Raw genomic sequence first — 14,521 nt, forward strand, 5'->3', positions numbered from 1 at the left:
CATTTCCATTGTCTTTAATCACAGTACTAAAAGATGCCCTAGGAGATCTCCTATATTTCAAGAAAACTCTTCTTTACCTCCATTGTGTAGTTGCAGTCCTATTTTCCCCGACAGTCAGGGTCAATCACCCCAGAAAATAATATAATCCCCTTCTTGGCTTGTTGATCCAGGGCTACGTGAGTAGCCCAAAGTGACTAGGTGGCAGTCTTAGATTCCAATTCATGGAATCATTGTTGTTTCTCCTGGTAGAAGCACTCCCCCTTTTGGAACTAAAACCTATAGACCAGCAGAGCTCAGGGTCACAGGGAAAGGAAGCAAAAATTTTCCCAGTGGATCACTAGGGTTAATAGAGAGTGGTACTACTCCATTTCCACACCTTGGTTCCTGGACCCATGGATCCTGGCTATGGGAGAAACAGCACCATACAGCAGAAGCTGATTCAGAACATATACAGCTACATGGAGAATATTACCCCAGCCCTTCAAGGTATTGCCACCTAGTTGGCACCATAATTGAGTTTTCAAAATGCCATTCCACCCTTCTGTCAATCCAGCTACTGCTGGATGATGGGGAACATGGTAAGACCAGAGAATTCCATGAACATCTACCCATTCCTGCACTTCATTTTCTGTGAAGTGTGTTCCTTGATCAGAAACAATGCTGTATGGAATATCATGACAATGGATAAGGCATTCTGTAAGCCCATGGATGATAGTTTTGGCAGAAGTATTGCATGCAGGGAAAGCAAACCCATATCCAAAGTATGTGTCCATTCCAGTTAGAACAAATCACTGCCTCTTCCATGAAGGGAGTGGTCCAATGTAATCAACCTGCCACCATGTAGCTAGCTGGTCACCTCGGGGAATGGTGCCATATTGGGGCCTGAGTGTGCATCTCTGCTGCTAGCAGAATGGGCACTCAGCAGTGGCTGTAGTCAAGTCAGCCTTGGTGAGTGGAAGTCCGTGTTACTGAGCCCATGCATAACCTCCATCCCTACCACCATGACCACTTTGTTCATGAGCCCATTGGGCAATGACAGGAGTTGCTGGGGAAAGAGACTGAATGACATCCACAGAATGGGTCATCTTATGCACCTGATTATTAAAACGTTCCTCTGCTGAAATCACTCTCTGGTGTGCATTCACATGGGACACCAATAAGTTCATGCTTTTAGTCCACTCAGAAAGGTCTATCCACATACTTCTTTGCCAGACTTCTTTATCACCAATTTTCCAATTATGGTCTTTCCAAGTCCCTGGCCATCCAGCCAAATCATTAGCAACAGCCCATGAGTCGGTATACAAACGCACCTCTGGCCAGTTCTCCTTCCAAGCAAAATGAACAACCAGGTACACTGCTCAAAGTTTTGCCCACAGGGGGAATTTCCCCTCACCACTGTCCTTTAGGTACACCCCAGAAAGGGGCTGTAGTGCTACAGCTGTCCACTTTTGGGTGGTTCCTGCATATCATGCTGAACCATCTGTCAACCAGGCCTGAGTTTTCTCTTCCTCAGTCAGTTCACTGTTAGGAACTCCCCAAGAGGTCATAGCTCTGGCATGGGAAAGAGAAGGTAATATGGCAGAAGTGGAGACCATGGGCATTTGGGCCACTTCCTTATGTAACTTACTCATGCCTTCAGGACTTGTGCTGGCCCTATCTCGTATATGCCATTTCCATTTTACAATAGAGTGCTGATGCACACGCCCAACTTTATGGCTTGGTGGGTCAGGCAACACTCAGCTCATGATAGGCAACTCAGGTCTCATGGTAACTTGGTGGCCCATGGATGAGCATTCAGTCTCTACTAAGGCCCACTAGCAGGCCAAAAGCTGTTTCTTGAAAGGAGAGCAGTTATCTGCAGCAGATTGTAAGGCTTCGCTCCAAAATCCTAAGGGTCTGCATTGTGATTCTTCTATAGGGGCCTGTCAGAGGCTCCAAACAGCATCTCTATTTGCCACTGACACTTCCAGCACCATTGGATCTGCTGGATCATATGCCCCAATTGGCAGAACAGCTTGTAAAGCAGCCTGGACCTGTCGCAGAGCCTCCTCTTGTTCAGGTCCCCACTCAAAATTAGCAGCTTTTCTGGTCACTCAATAAATGGACCAGAGTAGCACACCCAAATGAGGAATATGTTGTTGCCAAAATCCAAAGAGACCAAGTAGGCGTTGTGCCTCCTTTTTGGTTGTAGGAGGGGCCAGACACAGCAACTTATCCTTCACCTTAGAAAGGATATCTCAACATGCCCCACACCACTGGACACCTAGAAACTTCACTGAGGTGGAAGGACCCTGTATTTCTGTTGGATTTATCTCCCATCCTCTGACATGCAAATGCCTTACCAGTAAGTCTCGAGTAGTTGCTACTTCTTGCTCACTAGGTCCAATCAACATGATATCATCAATATAATGGACCAGTGTGATGTCTTGTGGGAGGGAGAAATGATTAAGTTCTCTGCAGACAAGATTATGATATAGGGCTGGAGAGTTGATATACCCCTGAGGTAGGACAGTGAAAGTATATTGGTGACCCTGTCAGCTGAAAGCAAATTGTTTCTGGTTGTCCTTACTAATAGTTATTGAGAAAAAAGCATTTCCCAGATCAATAGCTGCATACCAGGTACCAGGGGATGTATTGATTTGCTCAAGCAATGATACCACATCTGGAACAACAGCTATAATTGGAGTTACCACCTGGTTGAGCTTACAGTAATCCATTGTCGTCCTCCAAGACTCATCTGTTTTCTGCACATTCCAAATAAGAGAGTTGAATGGGGATGTGGTGGGAATCACAACCCCTGCATCCTTCAAGTCCTTAAGAGTGGCAGTAATCTCTGCAATCTCTCCAGGGATCTGGTATTGCTTCTGATTTACTATTTTGCTAGATAGGGGCAGTTGTGAAGAACTCACTTGGCCTTTCCCACCATAATAGCCCTCACTGCATGAGTTAGAGAGCCAATGTGGGGATTCTGCCAGTTGCTCAGTATGTCTATTCCAATTATACATTCCAGAACTGGGGAAATAACTACAGAATGGGTCCGGGGCCCACTGGACCCACTGTGAAACGGACCTGAGCTAAAACTCCATTGATCACCTGGCCTCCATAAGCCTCCACTCTGACTGTGGACCAGAGTGACATTTTGGGTCCCCTGGAATTAATGTCACATCTGAACCAGTGTCTAATAATTCCCCAAATATCTGATCATTTCCTTTTCCCCAATGCACAGTTCCTCTGGTAAAAGGCTGTCAGTCTCCTTGGGGAAGACTTGGAGGAAGATTAACAGTATAGATTTGTGTCAGAGTAACAGGGTTCTCCCCTAAAGGGACCTGGCCTGCCCTTCATTCAAGGGACTCTGGCTCTGTAAACTGTCTCAAGTCTGGAAATTGATTAACAGGCTGTGACTCTGTGTTCTACTTTGCTAGCTGCTGGAATGCAACACACCAGAGATGGATTGGCTTTTAATAAAAGGGGATTTATTTTGTTGGTTCTTCAGAGGAAAGGCAGCTAACTTTCCACACAGGTGCTTTCTTACGAGGAAGGCACAAGGTGGTCTCTGCTGGTCTCTCTAGGCCCCTGGGTTCCAACAACTTTTGCCGGGGTGACTTCTTTCTGCATCTCCAAAGGCCTGGGCTGAGCTGCTAGTGCTGAGATGAGGAATGCCAAGCTGCTTAGCTGTGCTACGTTGCAATCTCTCATTTAAGCACCAGCCAATTAAGTCAAATGTCACTCATTGCAGCAGACACGCCTCCTAGCTGACTGCAGATGTAATTAGCAACAGATGAGGTTCATGTACCATTGGCTTATGTCTGCAGCAACAAGACTAGGTATGCTCACCTGGCCAAGTTGACAACTGAATCTAACTAACACACTGTGTTTTTGTAATTCAGATTATACTTCTGTTCACTTGACCTAGAACTCTTTTGTTTATACAGCTCGAACAAGAATTTAGTAGACTGCCCTTCTATTATATTTCTAGGTATCCCATGATTTACTAACCAATGCCACAAATCTCTGTGAGTCATATAATTTTGACTCCTGCTTTGAGTAGCTACATCTACCCTGTCTTTGGTGATTAAGTGCTGCCATCTGGCTTCTGCCAACTCAGGATCTGGTCATCCCCATTGCGTTTAAGAACTCCAGCTCAGTGACAGCAGTTTCTTCAGTAATATCTGACCTACAGAGAAGTGCAACCACAGAGCCTGTCAGGGATGATGGTGCTAGGCACACAAATTTATTTCTCACTGTTCAAATAAAAGGTGCATCCTCTGGACATTCCTGGGGTAAGAGCAGGCTTTGAATGATGAATCCACTGTAACATTCCAATCTCTCTAAGCCTCTGGATACCCTCATCTACATTATACCAGGGCAGTTCTGACATTTCAACCTCAGGTAATGTTGGCCACCTTTTGATCCATGTTTCAACCAACCAAACAAACAAACTGCTAATACCTTTTCTAACCCCTTGAGCTATAACATTGAATGCAGAATCTTTGCTAGTGGGTCCATATCAATAAGTTCAGCCTGATCCAGACTATATTCCTCCCACCATTATCACAGACCCTTAAAATCCATTGCTGCACATATTCCCCTGATTTCTGTCTATATAAGTTGGAAAACTCACACAGTTCTTTTGGAGTATAATGTACCTCCTCATGTGTGATACTTTCTATCTCACCTTTAGGGGCCTATTTGGGACTTTAGTCTAGTTATAGGTCTGGAAGAAATGAGGGGTTGTGGGGCTGGGCCATGAAAAAAATTAGAAATATCTTCCAAGCCATTTGCTTCAAGGCATTCATTTGCAGTTTCATCTCGTGAAACAGGATTAATCACTCTAGGGCTAATCCCTTCAGGTGGAGGTTGGGTGGCCAACTCCTCAGGGCAGGCTGGAGGTGGGGTGGCTATGTCCTCAGGGCAAACTATTACAGGGTTATCTAGAGAAGACTGAGCATGACCTGGGGTTTCAACCTCACCCCTGACATCATTATCAATCCATATGTCACCATCCCATTTTTCAGGGTCCCACTTCTTTCCAATCAATGCCCTCACTTTAACGGCAGACACCATGCAACATTGAGATTTCAGTTTATGTTGTAAAGTTGCTACTCTAACAATCAGATTCTGAGTCTGATTTTCAGAGATCTCAAGTCTACAACTACAGGAAATATGATTTTTCTTCAAGATACCCCTAGAAACTTCTACACCTGTCAGACGGTGCTTAAGCTTCTTGTTTGAAGCCTTAAGCCCATCCCTTTCACTCCTTAATGTATTCAGTGTATCTAACAACAATCAGCCAACATCTCTATATCTCTCATTTCCACAAAACTCTGTAATGGTGTCAAAAACATTATCTAGTACAGAGCCTGACTTCATACAAGTGAAGCATTAGGAGAATTGAATGGTGATATTTTGACTATCTCTTTAGCCAACTCACTCCATGGATTGGAAGAATCATTCTGATTATGAGAATCAGAGTCCTTTGTGCCTTTGAGTACAGTCAGAGTAGAAAACCATTCATAAAAACCCATTTTTAAGATTCTGTTTCTTAAGAACCATTCCTGGTACCAAGTTGTATTAGTTAGGGTTCTCTAGAGACACAGAATCAACAGGAAACACTCGCAAATATAAAATTTATAAAAGTATCTCACTAACTGTGGGAATGCAGAGTCCAAAATCTTCAGGGTAGGCTGTGAAGCTGATGATTCTGATGGAGGGTCTGAATAAACTCCACAGGAGAGGCTCACCAGCCAAAGCAGGAAGAGAGCCTGTGTCGTCTGAATCCTCCTTAATAGGCTTCCAGTGATTAGATTAAGCATCACTCATTTTAGAAGACACTTCCCTTGGCTGATTACAAATGGATGCAGCTGATGTGATCATGATTTACTTCGTTGAAATGTCCTCATAGCAACAGACAGGCCAGCACTTGCCCAACCAGACAAACAGGTACTGTCACTTGGCCAAATTGACACATGAACCTGATCATTACAGTGTGTCCTTCACATGCAGCCCTCTGTGGTTCGGGGGCACTCCCCAGAGCTTATTTAATGATTTCCAAAGATCCAGGCTGAATTTTTCTTGTAAAGAACATGGGCATTCTGGATCTTGTGGGTTCCATGTAGCAATATCAGTGGAAGAGAGAGCATGGAAAACTCACATGTGCTCTTCCATGCTTTTCTTCAGAAGCAACACATCTGAGGTTTAGGTTGAGATGAATTTGTTAGGGTGTTGGTGTCCAATTTCCCCAGCATCATTTGTTGAAAAAGCTATCCTTCCTCTACTGAATTTTTTTTGCACCTTTGACAAAAATCAGTTGAGCTTCTTTATACACATTTATTTCTGGGTTCTCTAGTGTATTCTGATCTATGTGTCTATCCCTTTGCCAATACTATTCTGTTATGGTTACTGTAGTTAAGTACTAAGACTTCATATTGGGTAACACTGATTCCTTCAACATTATCCTTTTCTATGAAGAGTTCTTTGCTCTTCTAGAAGAATAGAAGCTATTCTTCTGCTCTTGTTAATTTCCTTATAAATTTTAAAATAAAGTAATATATTTCTGCAAGCTAGGCTTTGATAAGAATTTCCTAAACAAAATCAACATGGGGAATTGTTATATTGAACCTTTATAATATTGAGAACCTTTGTTATATTGAGCCTTACAATTCATGAAGACATTATACATCTCCATTTGTTTAAACCTTTCTTTCATCAGCATTCTATTCTTTTTATCATACAGGTATTGTACATTTTATTTCATTTATACCTACATATATAATTTTTGAGAGATTATAAATGTTACTGCAGTTTTTTTTAATTTAAAAAGAATTTTATTCGAGAAGTTGTAGGTTTTCAGAAAAATTATTGCAGACAATCCAGAGTTCCCATATGTCCTCTTCCCATTGTTGATACATTGCATTGATATGGCATAATTCATAAAACAATATTATTAAAATTGTATTCTTAAGTATAGAGCAAGATAAACATTAGGGTTCAGTGATCTTCTTTCATGGTTTTTTATTTAATTTTATTATAGGAACATATATACAGCCTAAAATTTCCCTTTTTTAACAATATTAAAGACATCATTCAGTTTTTTTAATTACATTCACAAAGTCATGCTACCATCACCACCACCCATTACCATATTTTTCATCATTCCAAACAGAAATTCCCTACCAAATAAGAATTAACTCCCCCTTCCTATTCCTACTCCAGGCCCTGGTACTCTTTACCCTACTTTCTGACCCTCTGAATTAGTCTACTCTGGTAGTAAGCCAGGGTACTGGCAGGTCATGTACATGTACATTGAAATCTCCATGCATTGAGCTAAGAGTAGTATTGAAGAGGGTGGCAGAGGGCCAATAGTGGAAACTCAAGAAAATAGGGCTCATATCAGGGGTTTGTAGTTGACAGCAAGCAAGGGCAATGGGTGATATCGTTTGATAACATGAAATTCAAACATGGATTGTTTGTCTGTTTAGGAAAGAGGAAAGAATAATTACGTGAAAGCAGTAATGGTGAGCAAGGTGGACACCCACCGTTTCTCTAGACCAGTAGTAGGAAGGTTGTAGAAAACAACAGCCATTGCTTGCAATGGATTCAGGGACCACAGGAAGAGTCCAGTTTCCTTTGGTGCAAGCTTTCTCACTCTTAGCACTGTAGGCCTCTATGTTATAACACCCTTGATTGTGGGGGCTTTCTGAGCAGTATAAGATGCTTAGCAGCTTCCCTGACCTCTCTGTACCCACTAAATATTGCTACCATTTCCTCCTAACAATCAAGCTTGTTTGACAGTCCTTTCCCATGGAGCCATCCCATGTCACAGTAGACACAGTTAAGCATCTGATGACTATTTTGCAATTCCAAATATTAAATACCCACCCATAAGAGAATTGATGCTCTAATTGGCTTAAAATTTTTTTTTTACAGCCATCTTGCTACTACTTTTTTAAAACCTACCTGTCTGGATAATATAGCATCTAATAATTTAGAATGCATTGTTCAATTACATAGCTAATAATATTATTTAATATTTATGAAGATTTGACAATGTATCATTTCATTTCATATTCATAATTTAGTGAAGTAAATAGCATTATTTTGCAGATGAGGAGAGTGAGGCATAGAGTAGCCAAGTAACTTTCCTAAGGTCACTCAACTTGTTGACGACATGGCTCAGAAACAAAAGACAAACTCTCTCCTTCTGAACCTTCTTCCTTAATCACTTTCAGAACACCTGCATCCAGGCCCTTGAACAAGAGTAACTCAAAGAATAAACTCAGTAGAGATCACCTCATTTTCCCTCCCATCAGTCTTACAAACGTATTCAGTAGACTAGTTATTTCCTTCCCCCAGGAGAAATTTTAGAAAACTTCAGAATTCCCAGTCACCAAGACATGATACAAGTGATCTAGTTAATGGTATTTAAAAGGTCAGGCCCGTTATGATATGATGCAAATCCAACCTTGAATAATAACTAAAACTATGAATTCCCATGTACTTTGAACTCCTACGCTCCTCTAGCTCACCTGACCCAGGCTGTGACACACCCCCATCATGGGAAAAAGTGGCTTGATTGGCCACTGTTGATTCTGTATCCACCTTCTCCTCTCACTGCAGCTCTTTCTACCCTGGGGACATAGACCAGGGAGATGATTAGCCTGCTGTGGTCTGCTGTCAGTGAGCTCTGGGCACATCAGTTTCCAAAGACGGCTCCCTGTGGGGTCCTTTGACTGGTCTTTGTGAAGAACTCACCCCTTCAATAAGGCAGCACTAATTTTAGAGGTTAGAGAAAAAAGTTAAAAGTCTCAAAAATGATAAAACTTTGAAATTTTCCTGTAAAAACATCATGACATTTTCAAATAAATGTTTGTTCTCAGCATTGCTTCACAGTAGCCCTTGTCCAATGTGTTCAATTTTACTCTACCAGTTCTACCTTTTCCTTCTTTGCACAAGTCTTCCTCTATCCTAAGGAAGCTTCATGAAACCACTGTCCCTGTGCTGAACACAGGCATTTATTTAAAGAATATAAGTTGTCCTTGGGATAAAATGAAGCCTGAATGTTGATGGGGTAAGGATAGGGGTGTGATGGTCTCCTGGTCTGGCTGATGAGCAGACCCTTTGCCTCCTTGCAATGACCTTCTTTCAGATTGAAAAAAAATCCTTGCTTTAAAATTCTCAGTCTGTGTTCACATTCCACAAAACATTCCTCACAGATCCTTACCATGTTTCCCTCATCCAGCAAGACCTCCCTGTGCTTGAAGACCCTCCTTTTCTCTGAAGCACTTCTTTCAGGGGTCATTCTATCTTTAGGATCATGCCACCCCTCCAGGAGGTCATCTTGGAAGGGATACCATTTAAGAAGGCACCAAACCAGCTCCCATTGACAGCATCTACATCTGTTCCTAGAAGAACACACATTTGCTCCATGGATGATGGAGGAGAAGCTCAGTCTCCATGCAGTGCCCTCCTCCCTCTGATGCCATCTGGGGGGGTTGGGTGGTGACCCATTCCCTTCCCCTTAGACTTCTCCTGTAAGCAGTTAGATAATTCATCCAGTGCCCACAAACCCCAGGGGACGCTCACCAAGTTCCTTGAGTGGTCCCCCTGGAGTCCCCTTTCTTCCTGTTTGAGGTGAGGTGGCTTTGTCCCATCCCTTCCTCCCTGAGAAGTGAAGATGCTGCAGCACTCTTAAAAACTCAGTCTTAAAATAGTTCATTCTCTTCATCACCTGTACTTCAATTCTAATCTAGGCTATAAGAAGGGAATGAGCTAACCCCTTCTCTCTGCAAGTCCCACATACATGGTGCACACCACAGTTCAAAATTTGGGGGTATGTGGCAACTGTATTTTGTTTTTGGCTTTTGGATCTGCCGAAATATAGAGTCAAGTCCCACTTTAACATCTTGTTGCATATGATACATTAGCCTTGGATAACATATTGAGTTTACCCTATACATTAATTGAATTTTTTCTTCCCCTCTTGATTTAATCAGCATGTTCGGGTCAGAATAATCCTCTGCCCATATCAAATATTTTTCATACAATGCCGTTTGGCCTGCCTTCTAATATTCACATCTGGGGCCAAGTAATCCCTCACCAGGATCTTCAGCCCCACTCTGGAACCCATTCTAGAGAAGGATAGGAAGACACAGCAAGCTCCAGCTTACTATCCCACCAGTGGCCTATGAAAGTCAGTTTTCTTCTTGATTCTTGGTATCTTCAGTTTCCTGAAATAGAGACTCTACCTTCTACTGCCTCTAGTTTCCCTAACATTTTCTTTGCCTCCCTGAGTTCTTTCTCCAGCATCTTCAGGGGCAAGATTCCTTACCTAACATTCTTGTTCACCTGTCTATCATGATCAAATTCTTGTCTTTGAAACTGAAGCCCATGAAATGATGTTTTCAATACATCTGTTCCCACCATCATATCATTCTTTGAATTGAAAGCCTGGATCTTAGATTGGGTTGTACATTTTGAGTAGCATTATGTCTACCTGTATCTTCTCCTTCCCTCCTCTTCCAGTAGCTAATATTATGGTTGCCTCCCCCTACTGTCGTAATTGTATACGCCAGAGATGGACTCTGTCTAAACCAAGCAACTGCCGTCCTATGCTCTTGCCAGACACTGGTTTAGGAATTAGGCCTAAGCCAATCAGTATGAACCAGTTAGTTCAGAAATGAGCATGTAAGAATTCCCACCAACATAGTGAAAGAACTTTGGGTTCCTGGGTTTCTCACTCCTCAGAAGAGCCCTAGAATATAAAATCTCACTCCAATTCAAAGTGAATAAAGAATATGGAGCCCGGGTGGGCAATGGTGGCTCAGTGGCAGAGTTCTCGCTTGCCATACCAAAGACCTGGGTTCGATTCCCAGAGCCTGCCTATGCAAAAAGAAAAAAAAGAGCATGAACAAAAGCAGGCCACAGTGGCTCAGCAGACAGAGTTCTCACCTGTCATGCTGGAGACCCAGGTTCAATTCCCGGTGCCTGCCCATGCAAAAAAACTAAACTAAAATAAAAGAGTTATAAAGGGCCATGGTAGCTCAGTGGCAGAGTTCTCACCTGCCATGCTGGAGACCCAGGTTTGATTCTCGGTGCTTGCCCATGCAAAAAAAAAAAAAAAAGAGAGAATATGAAGCCCCAACTGTGAGTGACAGGCAAACCATGATCACCCAGAATATTGGCCTATAGATGAAGCAGACACTGCAGATATGAGAACTGACATAAAGATTCCAGATCCTTCAAGGTCACATTGTGTCATTGGATCACCCATATGAACACCACTATATACATGCCTTGTGTTCTGTGAGCCATTCCATCTTGTCTTTAGCTAAGCCAATTAAATTTGGAATTTCTGTTCTTTGCAAGTAAAACACCTTGTATGACCCACCTTCACTGGGGCCCACATTCAGTTTCAATGGCTCCACATGCTTGTCACTAAACATTCAACAGAGTCTGAGTGTTTGTCTCTATAAACATGTAAATACCTTGAAAATTGACAAAAACAATGGAATTCAAAATTCTAAGTATGATTTTATGTTTGTATTTGTGAGCCCATCATTGTGTATAAAAATTAAATTGTGAGGGCAACGGTGGCTTAATGGCAGAGTTCTTACCTGTCATATCAGAGACGCAGGTTCGCTTCCTGGTGCCTGCCCATGCAAAAAAAAAAAAATAAAATAAATAATGAAATATATAATGAACAATGAATACATGCATGTACACACAGGTAAATACATCCTTGTTAGTGTAATCTTAAGAGGAAAATCTGTGTTTTAGGGCAATAATGGCACTAAAGAAAAATTACTTCAATGGCATCCTACTATTTCCTTTAGTACTAGAAGTTAAATTCTATGGGATAATATTTTAGGATGGGTTTTTGTTTTGTTTTATTTTGTTTTTCACACGGGCAGGCGCCGAGAATCAAATCTAGGTCTCTGGCATGGCAGGCGAGAACTCTGCCTCCATGGCCCACCCTAAGAATAGGTTTTTAAAAGCCTCCCCAATAACCATTAGTACCCTAACAAAAATAGTAAATATAGACAAAAACCTGGTGATCAACAGGCATGAACCAAGAATATCACACTGGCAAACACAGCACATTAATAAATAAGTTCTTTGGTTATGAGACACTATGGCTGGGCCTACATAATACTAAACATACAATGGAAAATTAAAAATCATCAAATACTAAAGGGTGTCTCCAAATAGTCACGGATTTGAAATGTGAAAAACAATTTCACACACATATTAGTCAAAATTCTCCAAAAACAAAAATGGAATCGACGGGATAGGCATATATATATACTAAGAGATTTATTATAGGAATTGGCTCAAGCAACTGTGCAGACTGACAAGTGGGAATCAGGAAGGGCAGGCTGCAAGGTGGAAACTCAGTGGGAGTGAGTTCCCTTGGAAAAGCAGCAGGTTGGAATCTCCGATGAAGGTGGCATTGAATTCCCTAGGCAGAGAAGATTAGAGAAAATAGAGATAGACATCTGTCTTTCTAGCTGCTGAAATTCTCAGTTCTAGCTTTAAGACCTCTAAATGATTGGATGCAGTGACTCCTCTCATTGAGAATGTCAATCTTTCTGTTGGTTGTACATGCAATCAGCCATAGATGCAATCAACTAATCATAGATGCAAATCTCTCTATAAAATATCTTCACACTAACAATCAGGCCAGAGCTTGCTTGACCAAATAATTAGACAGCAGAACCTGACTAAGCTGATACATAAATTTAACCATCACCTACAATATTTACTTCAAAATTGCCAAAGAATGGAAGGGTATTAAATTTGAGTTTGCAGGCTTTAATAATCAGAAAATATTTGTAATAAATTTATGTTTTAAAATCAAACTGCCATGGGAAATTTTATCCCATGCATTTTACCAAAATAAAAACTTTCAAAGATTAATTGTGAAATAAATATAGAATCTACATCTTGAAAATGTGTATGTATGAGCCTCAACATTTAAATTATTATGTTAGGAAAAGTGGAGGGACTTCAAATTTAATTTCAAGTTTATTTTCTATTTCTATTTATGGAGAAATTCTAGTGGCTTAAAAATAAAACTGAATTAGCTCATAATTAGCAAATCATACAAATGTTAAAATTTGACTGTTAAATTTAATTCTGATTTGTATTAAAGAGCAATGAACACTGTCATTGAATCAATGGCTGATTACATCTACTGTCAAAATAGAAGAATATGAAACCTCCTTCAGAGCTCCCACCTTGTTGCCTGCACAACAGGAGTTTAGACTTGCCAATTCCTAAGATCACGAGGCAATTGTTATAATAAATGTCACATTGCTTATGTGTGTGCATATATGCATGTGTAAATATATCCTGTCGGTTCTGTTTCCCTAGAGAACCCTGATTAATACCCCATAATTTTGAAGAATTCACAGAACATTTCAGAAAAGGTTTATATATAGTCCAGAAAAAAGTAAATTGATATTTCAGCTGATGTCTATTGACAAGAAGGTTTAATATCAGAAAATAACCTGTTTGTTATCATCTGAATTTTATTCCTGTAAATTTGAGATCAACTTCAATCTAATGAATAGTCTGGAATACAAAAAGAATACTAAATCCCATCTCCAATCCAAGTTTTAAAATATTTGACTTCAGTGGAAGATAATGAGGGATATAGTCTCATTACTCAAGGCACACAACACTCAAACTCACATATTTGTTAGATCTCCATGTTATCTTTCCCCTAAATAAGTCCAACTTAAGGGTAACAATCTTTAAAATGTAGCCTAACCCTCTTAAAAGATGCATATGAGATTATATAGCCATAAAAATTTAAAGACCAACCTAAAGTAAGCAATTATACTTAAAGGAACCTCCCCCCCTACCCCCGTTCTAGTTTGCTAGCTGCCAAAATGCAACACACTGGAGACAGATTTGCTTTCAATAAAAGAGGATTTATTTAGTTAACTATAATTCTTCAGAGGAAAGGCAGCTAGCTAACTTTCAACTGAGGTTCCTTCTTATATGCGAACGCACAGGGTGATCTCTGCTGGCCTTCTTTCCAGGCCTCTGGGTTCCAACAATTTTCCCCGGGTGATTCCTTTCTGCATCTCCAAAGGCCTGGGCTGAGCTGTGAGTGCTGAGGTGAGGTACACTGCATTGCTTGGGCTGTGCTATGTTGTGCTGTCTCATTTAAGCACCAGCCAGTTAAATCAAACATCATTCATTGCAGCAGGCACCCCTCCTAGCTGACTGCAGATGTAATCAGCAACAGATGAGGTTCATATGCCATTGGTTCATGTCCACAGCAATAAAACTAGGCATCTTCACCTGGCCAAGTTGACACCTGACTCTAACAACCACGCCCACCCCCTCATTCAGCCATGCACACACCCACACAGAGAGAAATGATTTTAAAAATTTAGAGCTTAAAAAAACAGGTGATAAATTACTTAACCTAGTGTTTTTGAACTGCAGCCCTCTGATAAATTTTCCTGATTTTCTATATGAATTATTAAATTAATAAATTGTAATTTTTTTC

This window comes from Tamandua tetradactyla, chromosome 4 (assembly GCF_023851605.1).
Source record: "Tamandua tetradactyla isolate mTamTet1 chromosome 4, mTamTet1.pri, whole genome shotgun sequence".
NCBI lineage: Eukaryota > Metazoa > Chordata > Mammalia > Pilosa > Myrmecophagidae > Tamandua > Tamandua tetradactyla.